The sequence below is a fragment of the Equus quagga genome, unplaced genomic scaffold (assembly GCF_021613505.1).
Source record: "Equus quagga isolate Etosha38 unplaced genomic scaffold, UCLA_HA_Equagga_1.0 80794_RagTag, whole genome shotgun sequence".
Lineage (NCBI taxonomy): Eukaryota > Metazoa > Chordata > Mammalia > Perissodactyla > Equidae > Equus > Equus quagga.
This window is the reverse complement of record NW_025803296.1, coordinates 24776-37836: the sequence shown is the minus strand read 5'-3', so window position 1 is coordinate 37836 and position 13061 is coordinate 24776. Positions and strand designations below refer to the sequence as shown.

At 49.9% G+C, this 13061-nt stretch overlaps 1 long non-coding RNA gene across 1 annotated transcript; it reads left to right on the top strand.

The window, feature by feature from the left end:
• Positions 1-1481: 1481 nt before the first annotated feature.
• On the top strand, positions 1482-2766 carry LOC124234485 (uncharacterized). The gene is made up of 3 exons (XR_006887325.1): positions 1482-1639; positions 1778-1894; positions 2157-2766. It is a non-coding gene; the product is annotated as an uncharacterized LOC124234485 (long non-coding RNA).
• Positions 2767-13061: the final 10295 nt, after the last annotated feature.

The following is a 13061-nucleotide window of genomic DNA, read 5'->3' as shown; positions in this document are numbered from 1 at the left end:
GCATCCAGGGAAGTGACGTGTTAATACAGATTGAAAGTCTAAATTATTTCTTCTAGTGGTATGTGCAAATTTGTGACCCGAGGGAAATGGCGCCCAGTAAAAAGGAAAAACAGTTCTGGGCCCATTTAAGTTTCTCTAAGGCATATCACGGGGCCCACGGGGGAGGCAGAAGTCAAGGCACAGTGTAGGCGGCAGTGCTGTCAGGTGTCGCATTGAGCTCCTTTTTTGCTGAATTATCTGGGGTCCCAAGGGTCTGGTACTTGAGGCCATGGGGGAGAGCTCTTGTTTGAAAATAACAGCAAGGGATTTCTTAATTCTTGCTGACCAAGTCCTTATGCGGGGATTTCAATTGGGGAAGTTGCACATATGGGCAACATATTGCTTTCTAGAGAAGACATACATATTTGTGTTGGTTTCTTTTTAAGGTATAGCGAGGCAGGAAAGGGCCCCCTGTCTTCCACTGGAGACCTGGGCTATTCTAACCCAGTATATCACTCTTTTGGCTATGGGCCTTTTGGTCCAACCTGGAGGAATCTGGGAAAAATTATATACAGGGTGGACCAGTGAATCCCCATGTTCAAGAACGGAAGAGGGCTTGGGATGGCAAGTCCAACAATTAGTGACATTCGTAGAGGATGCAACAGCCTGAGAGATACGGACCAAAGCATTGTCTTTCTAAGTTAAGGTGATGGTAAGGAAAGAAAACAAATAGAAAAGGCTAAGGTTTTTTGCTGAATACATATTTTAACTCTTTTAGCAGCTCAATTTGCCAAGTATCCATTTTATTATGAGCTACACTTTCCTGTGAGATTGGAGCCGCCTTTATCTGAGAGTGATGTACCCACGGTTTTATTCTGGCGACCTAACAGAGGAGTGCATGGTCAGCAGTATGTCAAAAGGGCCCGTCCATCTGGCAGCTAGCTGGTTTTCAGGTCCTTGTTCCCTCCAGGTCCTCAGCAGTACTTGGCCACCAGGATGGAAAGGATGGAGGGGCACATCAGATGGGTAAGCTGCCCTGTTAGAGGCAAACTCATGAAAAGAAGTCAGTACAGCACTTAAGGATTTGACAGAAGCTGTGAGTGCAACATCTGTTAGAGCTTCAGGTGATTCACCTGAAAAAGAAAATCCTGAGAGTGTATAAAATTTCAAAAGAACTCAATTTAAGGCCACTTCAGGGAGCCACCCTAATCTGCAGCAGGGCAACAGCCATGCTCTGTCCCAGGTGAGATGAGATTCTTGACGGATTTTAGCAATGTTCTTTTTTAGAGTTCATGTTTTCTGTTTTTCCTGTAGGCTGGGGTCTCCAGGCTGAATGTAGCGTCCATCTAATATTTAATGTCTTGGAAACCTGCTGAGTGACTTGAAACACGAAAGCAGGTCCATTGTCACCCTGTGTGGTATTAGGCAGGCCAAATCTGGGAATGATCTCCTTTAACAGAACCTGGATGACTTCATCAGCCTTCTCCGACCAGGTGGGGAAAGCCTCCACCCACCCAGAAAACGTATCCACCAGTACCAGGAAGTATCGGTAATCTCCAGCAGCGCGGGGCGTTCGGGTGAAGCCCATCTGCCAGTCTTCCATCGGCCATTGCCCTGTGTGTCAGACTCCTCATTGTGGAGGCCCTGGAGCAGTTTTGGGGTAATCTTTTGCACAAATCATGCAACTCTTAGTTACTTGTTGCACAATCTTTTTGAAATTAGGTCCCACAATACATTTTTGAGCCCAGTGTAAAGTATCGTCTCTCCCATAATGAGTGCTTTCATGCACCCGTTTTAGGAGCGGGTAGAGGAGAGCCTCAGGCACAAGAATTCTTCCTTGGTCGTTCATCTTCCAGCCTGTCTGCGGGTCTGAGAGGAAACCTCAGTCTCTTGCACATTCTGAGTCCCTTTCTGAGTAAGTTGGCTGATACTCAGACAAGTTTATTTGAGGAAGCAAAGGGCCGGTTATGGCAGAGCCTTTTGTTCTGGCTGTTTTCTTGGCTGCTTGAGCGGCCAGCCCATTTCCTTTAGCGATAGAGCCTTCGCCCTTTTGGTGATCAGGGCAGTGTATTATGGCCACTTGTGAAGGCTCATTAAAGGTCTCTAATAACTGTAATATTTCTGTAGCATGTTTAATTTCTTTTTTGTCAGCAGCTAAGAGTCCCCTTTCTTTCCAGATCACCCTGTGGGCATGGACCACTGAAGATGCATAACCGGAATCTGTATAAGCAGTCACCTTTTTCCCCAAGATAGTTGTAAGGCTCGGGCTAGGGCTATGATTTCTGCCTTTTGAGTTGAGGTTCCTGGAGGCAGGGCTGCAGCTTCTAAAGTCTCACGTAAAGTCACAGCTGCACATCTGGCGCATCTCTTACCCCGATCCAGGAAGCTGCTGCTGTCTGTGAACAGTTCCAGTTCAGGGTTCTCAAATGGTCGATCTTTTAGGTCTGGTTGGCTGGAATAAACCATTTCTATGACTTGTAAACAGTTATGGTCTGTTGCTTGTGAAGTTTCCTTGGGGAGTAAGGTGGCCGGATTCTGGATTGAAGAGACTTGCAACCTGACATTTGGGTTATCTAGCACGATGGCCTGATATTTGCCCATTCTGCCTGACGTGAGCCAATTTCCTCTCTTCTGTTCCAGTAAGGTGAGGACAGGGTGGGGTACATAGACAGTGGTGGGTTGGCCTGGAGTGACTTTCTCAGCCTCTTGTAGGATGTCACAAGTAGCAGCGACGGCTCTGAGACAGGGAGGCCAGCCTTTTACCGTTTGATCTAATTGTTTGGAGAAATAGGCCACAGGTCTCAGAAGGGTCCCTAGCTGTTGGGTTAGCACCACTAGGCTTATGCCCAGCTGCCCATTTTCTTAACGATTAAAAGGTTTCTCCTGGTTTGGGAGACCCAAACCTGGGGCTATTACCAGTTTAGTTTTGATGGTGTCAAATGTCAATCGACATTCTTTAGTCCAGTCCAGAGGTTCTGAGTCTAAGCCTTTTTAGGCCTCGTATAGAGGTTTTGCTATAAGTCCGTAATTAGGGATCCATATCCGACAGAAGCCGGGCATTCCCAGAAACCCTCGCAACTGTCAGTGGGTTTGGGACGGCCCAGGCAGGAGATTGTCTTTTTCTGGTTGGGCAATAATTCTCTTTTTCCCTTAGAAATAACGAACCCCAATAAGAGACCTTATGTTTTCAGATTTGAGCTTTCTTTTGAGAGACTTTATATCTGCACTCGGTCAGGTGACTTTGAGTTTTGATGGTATTTGTTAAACATAGTTCCTAAGAGGGGCTCGCTACTAGCAGATCATCCACATATTGTAACAGCAGTCCATCCTTTAGCTTTAAAGGACTTAAATCTCTAGCCAGAGTTTCCACAAATAAAGTGGGGAGATTTTTAAAGCCCTAGGAGGGGACAGTCCAACAATGTTGTTGTGTCCTGTATCATGCCATTCAAAAGCAAACGGCCGCTGGGCTTCCTCAGCCCGTGGTACAAAGGAGAGTGTATCTTCTAAGTCTAAAACTGGGAACCAACCAACAAATATTCTACCTGAATATTTGTCAATATAGTATAGGGGCTAGGTACCATAGGGTACAAGTCCTGAACCACTTCATTTATGTCACGCAGGTCCTGGACAAAGCGGTACTCATTGGCATGAGGTTTTTTCACTGGGAGAATAGGTGTATTATATGGAGACTGACAGAGCCTAATCAGTCTTGTCTCCGGGAATTTCTTAACAATGGGTTGGATGTCTCTTTGGGCTCTTGTTTGAGCAGATGCTGTTTTAAATTAGGCTTGGCTGTCTTTTCCTTTAATGGTATTTGTATTGGCTGGGCATTCTTTGCCTTGCCTGGGGTCCCCTTTGCCCATACATTTCAGGTGGCAATAGTTCTGGTCTGATTCAGAGATTCCCAGCAAGGCCATCTGTAATCTTAGAGATTATTCTGAAGAGACTTGCATGTCTGGCTGTCCTGGAGTAAAAATTACCTTTATGTCTAGTTTGCAAAGAAGATCCCAGCCCAAAAGTGGGATGGGACATTCTGGCATGTACATGAAACTATGTTTTAGAGTTCAGTCTCCCACTTGGCATTCTAATGGCTATAAAAATGACCAATCTGGGTTCGGCCAGGTGGCATAGTGGTTAAGCTCACGTACTCCGCTTTGGTGGCCTGGGGTTCACAGGTTTGGATCCTGGGTGTGGACCCAGCACCGCTCATCAAGCCATGCTGTGATGACATCCCACATAAAATAGCAGATGACTGGCAACAGACGTTAGCTCAGGGCCAATCTTGCTCACCAAAACAAACAAACAAACAAACAAAAAGACAGATCTCAGACTTGACCAGAAACCCCAGTTACTGGAGTTGAACTGGCTGTTTTTTTGGTCAGTTTTCTATTTAAAATAGAATAGGTGGTGCCAGTATCCACTAGAAAATCAATCCGTACCTGTCAATTATACCTGGAGTTCCTGTGGGGAAACATAAATAGGTTGTTTTAGGTTCAAAGGAGCCCCAGGCCCCTTCAATCTTCGTCAGAACAAACACCCCTTTCCGTCATCTGGGACTGAGGTGCAGGAGGGGGTGGCAGCAGGAGCCTGTGCTCATCCTGCTGGGGGAGGGTTGAGGGTTTGAATGAATGTCATATCTTCTTCTTCCTCCTGAGTTTCCTGTAAAACTGGCCCCTTTTCTCCTTCTGTTCTTTGTACCATAAGGAAATCTTTCCCTGCCTTTTCTTATCCTGATATAACAGCATAAACACTGGGACATATGGGACCTCATCATCTTTACCAGCTTGCTTACAGGGCAATTCCAGCTGTAAGATGGTGTGACAATTCAGTGAGCCATTCATTGGCCGGTCTTCATCTGACCCTAGGGAATACTGTGTCCAGGAAGTGTTGCAATTAAAAAAATCATCTTTTTCTTAGTCAGTGGTTCATAGCTATCATCAAACCAATTATTCAAAATTTGCCCCAACGGGCATTCTCGGGGAACCAATGGTGAACTTCGCATTATTATTACACAAAATCGGACGTGTCCCACACCTACACAGTAAGCACCAGGTAAACCAGACAAAAGTGAACTAGTTCCCAGATTTCAGGTAAAGTCCTACAACTATTCCCACTCCAACTTCCCGATGGCCCTACTGTAAATGGCAAGATCCAAAATGGAGGGGAAGGGAGTTCTCAGGCATCCCCGAGGCAACTTGCCCTGTTCCTGATTGAGCCTGTGGACTTGCCAGACATAGCTGTTTCTCTCTTTGCCACAGTCAGCATAAGGAGGCAGCCGGCATCCATACAGGAAAGCAGAAAAGGCAAATCCCCAAGACAAAAGGGCCTCAGCAGCTGCTAGGGACTTACCCACCAGGTTGCCTGTTTGAGGTTGACTAGCCATGAACAGGACTTATAGTGCCATCTGAGCTGCCAAATTTGTAACCGCCAAAAGGGGTCTTCTACTCACCACAAACACAAGCCAACAGTCAAGAGGCAGGGTGGTAGGAGAGAAAGGGTCTTTTATTACAGCTTGCTAGCAAGGGGGAAGAAGGCAGACTACTGTCCCAAAGAACTGTCTTAAAACCACGAAATTTTGAAGCAGTCATATAGGGCAAACGGGCTGAAAAGGGGGTTTTTGGAATGTTGACCATCTGGTGCAGCAAAACTTGAGACACCACATCATCTTCTTCTCCTGTCACTGGTGATTGATCCCAGCATAGGGCTCTTTTCTAGAGGTGGTTACACTCCTGAGAAAACTTGAAGAACAAAGTTATTGCCATATCACAATAGGGAGGTTAATGTGTAAGCCAGGGCTATGGACATAGCAGAGCATGCATATTTCTCACAAGCAGGTGTTTACTCATCTAGGCTATCTGCAAAGTAAAGCATTACTGACAAGTCAGGGGGGTTTCTGGCGGATCAGGGTCATTTACAGTTCCAACATGGCTTCCTTCTACAAGATGGCTTTCCTTATGCTAACCTATGTTAACCATGGGCTGTATTTATCTGAGCTACTTAGGCAGCACTAACACCCACACAGTGAGAGATTTGTCATCTGGCACACACACACTTAGAAAGAGCTCCAAAGCATTTCTTGGTGCAGGATAGATAGCTTGGTGCCGGGTTTTCCAGAAGCAGGGCTACTCCCACATCATGGGTGGGCATGAGAAAGTGATTGGCCTTCCTACTCTTTCTTCCAGTGTGAAAGGCTCGCTGGAATGCTGGCATGTCATCCACACCTCTCCAACCACTGGGGCCCTTCTCTCCAGGCACCTCAAGCAGGCAACATTGCTAGCCAGAGTCCAGCAACGTGCTTCTGTTGTTTCCACTGTGACTTTAGGAAAAGTCTTTTGCTCCTCTGAAGGGGGTCATCCAAACATCATTCTGCAGATGAGGATAAAACATCGCCCACCTCCAGGCATTGGTGTGGGGTGAAATGGGTCAATAGAAGCCAAGGGTGCTTAAGTGCTCATTAAGTCTAATTAGAGCCATTGTTATCGTCACTGTAGTTGTGAGATCACCTCCTACTTACGGGAAGTGATGTTGTTTTCTCACTTTGAGTAGTGTTATACAATTTGCTGCTAGAAATAGAAAATCAAATGTATTTAAGTTTTCAAACATGATTCCATTTGCCAAAACGCATGTTGAGTAAACAGTAATCCCAGGGGTTGGCAGACATTGCAAAACGCTAAGGCAGACGTGGCAGGTGAAGGTGGGACGAAAACACATCTGGGAGACGATGGCTGAAAGACGAAGAGCACAAGTTTCAGAGCGAGAGGGACCAGAGTTCAAATGCTGTGTGACCTCGGGCAGGTCACCCTGCCTCTCTGCACCTCCCTTTCCTTATCTGGACAATGGAGGTAACAGCAGTGAACTTGCAGGCTGGAGGTGCAGTCTGGAAGGTAGTAAGAAATCAGAAATGGTATGGCCATTCCTACTCTGTACTTCAGGCAGCCCCTCCTTCACACACAATTAATCTCTAAAACTGTGTTCCAAAGTCAAATGTGAAATGTAAAAGTCAAGCGAGGAGATATTTATGTGGAGAGCCATGGGGGAGTGCGTGTGTGTTGGGTATGTGTGTTAGGTGTTGGGGGATGGGTGTGTGTAGGTGTGTTGGGAGTGTGTGTGTGTTGGGGGTGTGTTTGTTGGGTGCGGGTGTGTGTATGTGTGTTGGATGTGCATGTCGGAGGATGTGTGGGTGGGGGACATTGGGTGTTCAAGGAGGGCATCCTGTTTCCCTTGGGCAGCCCCTCCTTTAGTATATAAAACCACTTAACCACTCTCATGAAACCCCTTCAGCCCTCCTGACGCTCTGGCGGCATAGTTCCGGCATTCCAGGCGTGTTCTTTATTTTTGTTCTCTATCTTCACAACTGAGACCATGGAGCCCCGTGTTTTTTATTTCTTTGCCCGTTTCTGGATCACCCTCTGTCTCCCCAGGAGAATGGGAGCCCCAGAAGGGCAAGGGGCTGTCTGTTTTCTCCTTGCTACGTCTCAAGCACCTAGAACTGTGGCTGCACACAGAGGCTGTGTCATACAATCAGCTGACTGACCAACAGACCAGCTGGCTGACTGCGTCTGTCTGTCCCAGCAGTCCTGACTTACCAGAGAGAATGAGGGAGTCAGGGAGAAGTACTGGGGACAGACCCCTAAAACTGCACAGGCCCCCACACGGCAGTCTCAGCTCAGGTGTAGGCACCTCCTCACCCTGCCCTGGGCTGCTGGTGAGGACATCCCCACCCTCCTGACCTGGAGAGAGCCAGGCTGAGCTGTGGTGGGGCCTGCTGCTCAGAGTCTGTCTCCGCGGATGGCCATTTGTGGGGAGGCAAGGCTGAGCCTCTGAGCCCCCCAAACTGAGGCTCCCCATTTGGGGACTGAGATGCTTCCAGAGGCTTGATCCAGGGAACCCCACTTCCCAGAGGACCCACCCCTTGCATTTTCTAGCTCACACACACACACAGACAGACCCTGTTTCCAAGAACAGGCAGAAACTCCTAAAGGACAGTTATCATCACATCCCCTGGGTTGTAAAACCTCTTAATTCTCCTTCACCCAGTCACAGCTACACAATATCAATAATAACACCTGCAACAATCATAATAGAAATCCTAACATTAGGAGCTCCCTGACTCAGTTCCAGGCCCTGCTTTAATAAGCACTTTTCGAGCACCGTCCCAGCTCACCTCCCAGCAGCACGACTGTGTTGAGGGTGAAATGAGTTAAGAGGTGCTTAGAACAGAGCCTGGGAAAGGAGTAAGTGCTCAGATGATTAGGTGGTTCTCTTCCAATGTCCACAGCGGAGCCAAAGTCAGTCACTGCTCAATGACAGGGCCCAAGTCACTTCTGGTAGGATGTTTGCCCAAGGCCACACAGCAAGGGGGTCACCTCTCAAAGTGCCAACACCTGTGGTCTCCACAGGGCTCCCCAGCTCCCTCCTGGGCCTCTGAGGGGGCACCCAAGAGAGGGACGGAGATGGGGACACAGAGAGACACAGAGGGAAGGGGACAGGAAGAAAGAGACAAAGACGTGGAGAAACCAGCTTGTGTGTGAGAGAGAGAGAGGCCCCCAAGAGAGCTGAGGCGAGAGTGTTGAGACAAGCAGGGTCCTGGAGGCCTAGTTTCGGGGCTCAGACTTGCTGGTCCCCTGCCCGAGGGAGGCTCCACTGCAGCCTGTGGCATTCTGGGGCATGCAAGGGGCCACGAGGACCCCAGCCCTGTAGGCGCTCAGTTCCCATCCCCTGTCCCCACCTCACCTCCAACCCTGGGTCTGACTTCTGCTGGAAATGGCCCCAGCAAACTTCCCTGCCACCAGCTCTGTTCCATCACAGGCTCAGATGAGCCCCCAGACTCACTCTTTCCCACCCTCCTTCCTTTGCCCCTCCACCTGGAAAGCCCCCCTCTCCTAACCCTCCCTGTCTGCCTCTTATCATCACCCCCGAAACCCAGCGCAACTGTCTCCTCTGCCATGAGGCCTGCTCTGAACTATCCCCCTCCCCAGTCAGGTGCTGCAGGGCCTCTGGGCTGTTGGCAACTGTCACACACTAGGCGGGTGTGGACCTCCATCACAGCATGGTCACACCACCTGCTCTATCATTTCACACCTTTTCCCATGTCCCACACTCCTCCAGCATTTGTCTCACTAATCCAGCCCTGGTAAAAATCCCTGTGCGACCTCCATCAAGCACTTCCCACGTGGGGCAGGTACGGCGCCAGCACTTGGGCTGCGTCTCCCATTCCTAGAGCACTTACTGATGCCAGCTGACCGCCAGCTGACCTCCACCTGATCACGCGCTGCCCAAGTCGATGGGAATCACAGCGCTTAGCCCTCTGCTGCGTTGACCCTGATTGTGACCCAAGCCTGTTCTTTCTGTCCCTGTAGAGCCCCACACACTCCACTGAGCATATCTGCTCTTTGTCTCCTGGCGGAGCCATGAGTCTGGCTTAGCCAAGGTTGGCTGGCACTGAATCTTATCTGTTCCTGTTCCACTTGAGGGATTACGCCCACGAGCTTCCAGCACGCATTTCTTTCTCTCTTTCCCGGTGGTTCTGGGTGGTTCTGGGACTGCATGACTGGGCTCTTGTTGCGGCTATCAGCTGTCGTCACAGCGGCTCCCTGGAATCCTGAGCTGGTGGGGGCTGTGGTCCAGCTCTGCGAGAGGAATGAGGCTTCCTCCACCCCCTTGTCTCCAGCCCAACCTTTATTTACTCATTCTCAAGCCATTTCATGGGGTTGTTTGCTGATCAAAAGATTGTATTCAGGGCAAAATTTTTTTTATTCTGAAAATACAAAGAAAATGGCAAAAGTCGTCTGTGATGATGTCACCAAGAAATAAGCATTGTTACCATTCTGCTACATTTTCTTGCAATGTTTTTTCTAGATTTAAAAAATTAATAAAAAATAGAAAAAACTGTTTGTTTCACTGCTAAGAACCTTCCATTGGCTTCTCTATGTTGTTTTGTGATGTCTACCTGGTGGCCCACAATTTATTTAATAAATCCCCTGTTACTGGACATTTGAGCTGGTCCCTCTTCAGGGCTGTTACAGATAAGGCTGCAGTGGGGATCCTAACAGTTCATTTTGCCTGCACCTCTGGGCAATCCCCTTGGACAGAATCTATGCACACCCCTGGTCAATGGGTATGAGCCTCCCCAAGAGCAAATCTGTCCTCAGGAACAGGGCAGTCCTCGCTGCATATTTACCAAGCTCCCTCTGCTAGAAGCAGAGGTTATCAGATTCAGCCTGACCCACAGCATCACGGAGCCCAACATGCTTATCTTACAGCTGGGGAAACTGAGGCCCAGAGAGAAGAACTGACTTATCCAAAGGCATTGGCAAATTCCACGTGGTCTAGAGATTTCCTCCCCACTCTGTTATCTCTTTGATATTTTTCGAGGGAATCCAAATCTTCAACGCGGATGCCGGGGTGGGATGGAGCAAGGAGGCAGCATCTATACTGCTCACAGCAGACATTGCTAATTGATCATCACATGCTCTTCTGCTGAGTCCAGATGCTTGAGCACTTCTCCAACAGCCATTACCAAGCAACTGGAATTGGCACAAGAGGTGAAGTGTTCCTGCCATTCTGGTGGCATCTCTGATACCAACAAAGAGCCTTTTTAAATTGAAGACTTGAGCCCACCCAAGAGTGGCTTCCTTCTTGCCGTCTGAAACAGTAACAGTTGGCGAGTCCTCCTGATTTCTATCTGTCTGACCCTGCCGTGTCCTCAGAGACCCTTCCTGGTTTTCCGCAGGATCACAGACTTCCCAGGAGAGGATGTCCCTCTTCCCAGCTGGAGGCGATGGGACAGAGGGGACAGAGTGTGGGCTCCAGACTCAGACAGATCCGAGTCCACATCCTTGCTCCACGTTTTACAGCTGTGGGACCTTGGACAAGTCACTTCCCTTCTTCAGGAACCATTTTCATCTGGAAAATGGGGGTGATGACACCCTATTTTCTCCTCTCTGAGCCTCATTTTAGTGACCTGTAAAATGGAGATGGTCTTTTTCACTCTGCCACTTTGCGGTGTTGGAGCGCCCAGCTTTGATTTAACATCAGACTCTCTCCCCACCCCTAACCGAGGCTTCTACAGACCAGCTTAAGAGGAGCAGAGGAGAGGAGGCGCTCTCTCTCTCTCCCTCACACACACACACACACACACACACACACACACACACCCCTTTTCCCTCTCTCTGACTCCATGCAGGGTTGGAGCACAGGCAGACGGCTCCCTACTCCCTGGGGAGCCAAAAATGTTTAGAGCTGAGTCTCATGGGCACCTTCACGGGGGTATTTTCAAACCTCCTGCCTGACCTCTCAAGCTGCAACCCCAGACGCCGGCAGAGCTTCTCCAGCGGCCGAGCGCCCTGCATGCCACCCCTCGTTCTCGGGCACCCTTTCCTCATCCGCCCATCTGCCCAGGGGATGGTACTAGGAAGGACTTACACCAGCCCCAGACCGATCTCTCTCCTGCAGGACCCACACTAGGCCCTTGGAAAACACACACACACAAGCTTCGACCCCGTCCAAAGGGAGCAGAGAGCAATGATTTTCCACGCACAGAGCCACTCTGCCCACCGTGACTTCAGCTCGTCGGCCTGCTTCTCTCAGGCAAGAGACAGAATTCAGTCCATTGCACTTCCCAACTCCAGGGGACACACTCCTCAAGCCTCTAAATTGTCCCTGGAAAGCCCCCTCCGTCTGGGCCTGCACTGGGTGCGGACACTCGCTGCTCTCCTCACCGGGAGAGTGGAGAGGGGACCGCAGCTGCCTCCTGTCTTCACAGGTCTTCTTCCTTTGCCCTCTCGACCCTTTCATTGCCTGGATCTGGGTCAGGAGCCCCCACATGAGGGACCCACGAGCTCTGCAATCAGTTCTTGACCACCTGCTCGCACCGTGTCTGGCCCCTCTTCTTGGTGTACAGCATCTGTGGTATTGTGGTGCCTCGGACGACACGAGTATTCAGATTCGAGTAAGTGCTGGTGAGGACAGCACCAGGGGGCAGTGAGAGAAGAGCAAGAAGAGCCCTGCTTTAGACAGAGCGGCCAGGGAAGGCCTCTCCAGAGAAGGGACACGGAGCTGAGACTTGGTGAATGTGGAGCCAGCCAGGGGAAGAGCAGGGAGAAGAGCAATCCTGGGGGAAGGCTCAGCACATGCAAAGGCCCCGAGGTAGGAATGAGAAGAGAGTGGGGCACCATGGTGAGAGATGAGGGCTGAGAGGTGGACAGCAGCCAACCATGCAGGGCCTCGTAGGGCCTGGATTTTCATGCAAGAGCTGCAGAGGCCTTTGGAGGGTTTTAATAAGCAGAAGAATGACAAGATCTGAGCAATGTTTTTAAAAGTTGACTCGGGCTGTTGGGTGGAAATTGAATTTTGGTAGAAGGGACTAGGGTGGAAAGGAGACTAGAATGAGTAATGAATGAATGAACAATGATTGCATGCATGCATGGATGGATGGAAGGATAAAATGGATATCCCTCAAGACAGAGGGGATCTGAGCCCCAAGAGAGTAAGTGGTTAGCGCTTTGGGGGCTCCCAGGAGGGCAAGAAGATAGGAGGGCCGGGGGCCAGCAATCAGGCAGCTTTCTGCAGATGCTCCTCCGAACTGGGCCTTGAAGGTCAGGGATGCTACTATTCCAATAATAATAGTAGCATTTATCATTTACTAAATTCTCTGGCGCTCCAAGCATTTCATATCATCTTATGTGACACTCAAAACAGTCCCGTTTTACCACTGAGGACAGAGAAGCTTCCAGAGAGAAAGCGGTGTCCCACAGCCGCACACCTGACAAGATGAGAGCAGGGACTGTGCCACGTCTGCTGGACTCCAGCCGCCTCCCCCGCCCTGCCGCCCGCACAGGAAGATGGCGTTTGCAGGGGGCAGATGAGGTGCTCCAGGAGGAGGACAGAATGAAGGCAAAGGCCTGGGAGCCAGAGGGGCCAGGCCAGGACACAGAGGCCCTGAGCAGCCTGAGTGGCCGAGCGGCATTGAGGGCAGGGCTCCCGTGAGGCAGGGCTCCCGTGAAACACGGCTCCACGGCCTGCTGGGCCACAGAGGCGCAGTCATGCTTGCTGCCCTGGCGAGTGTGCCGGGGCCGAGAGGG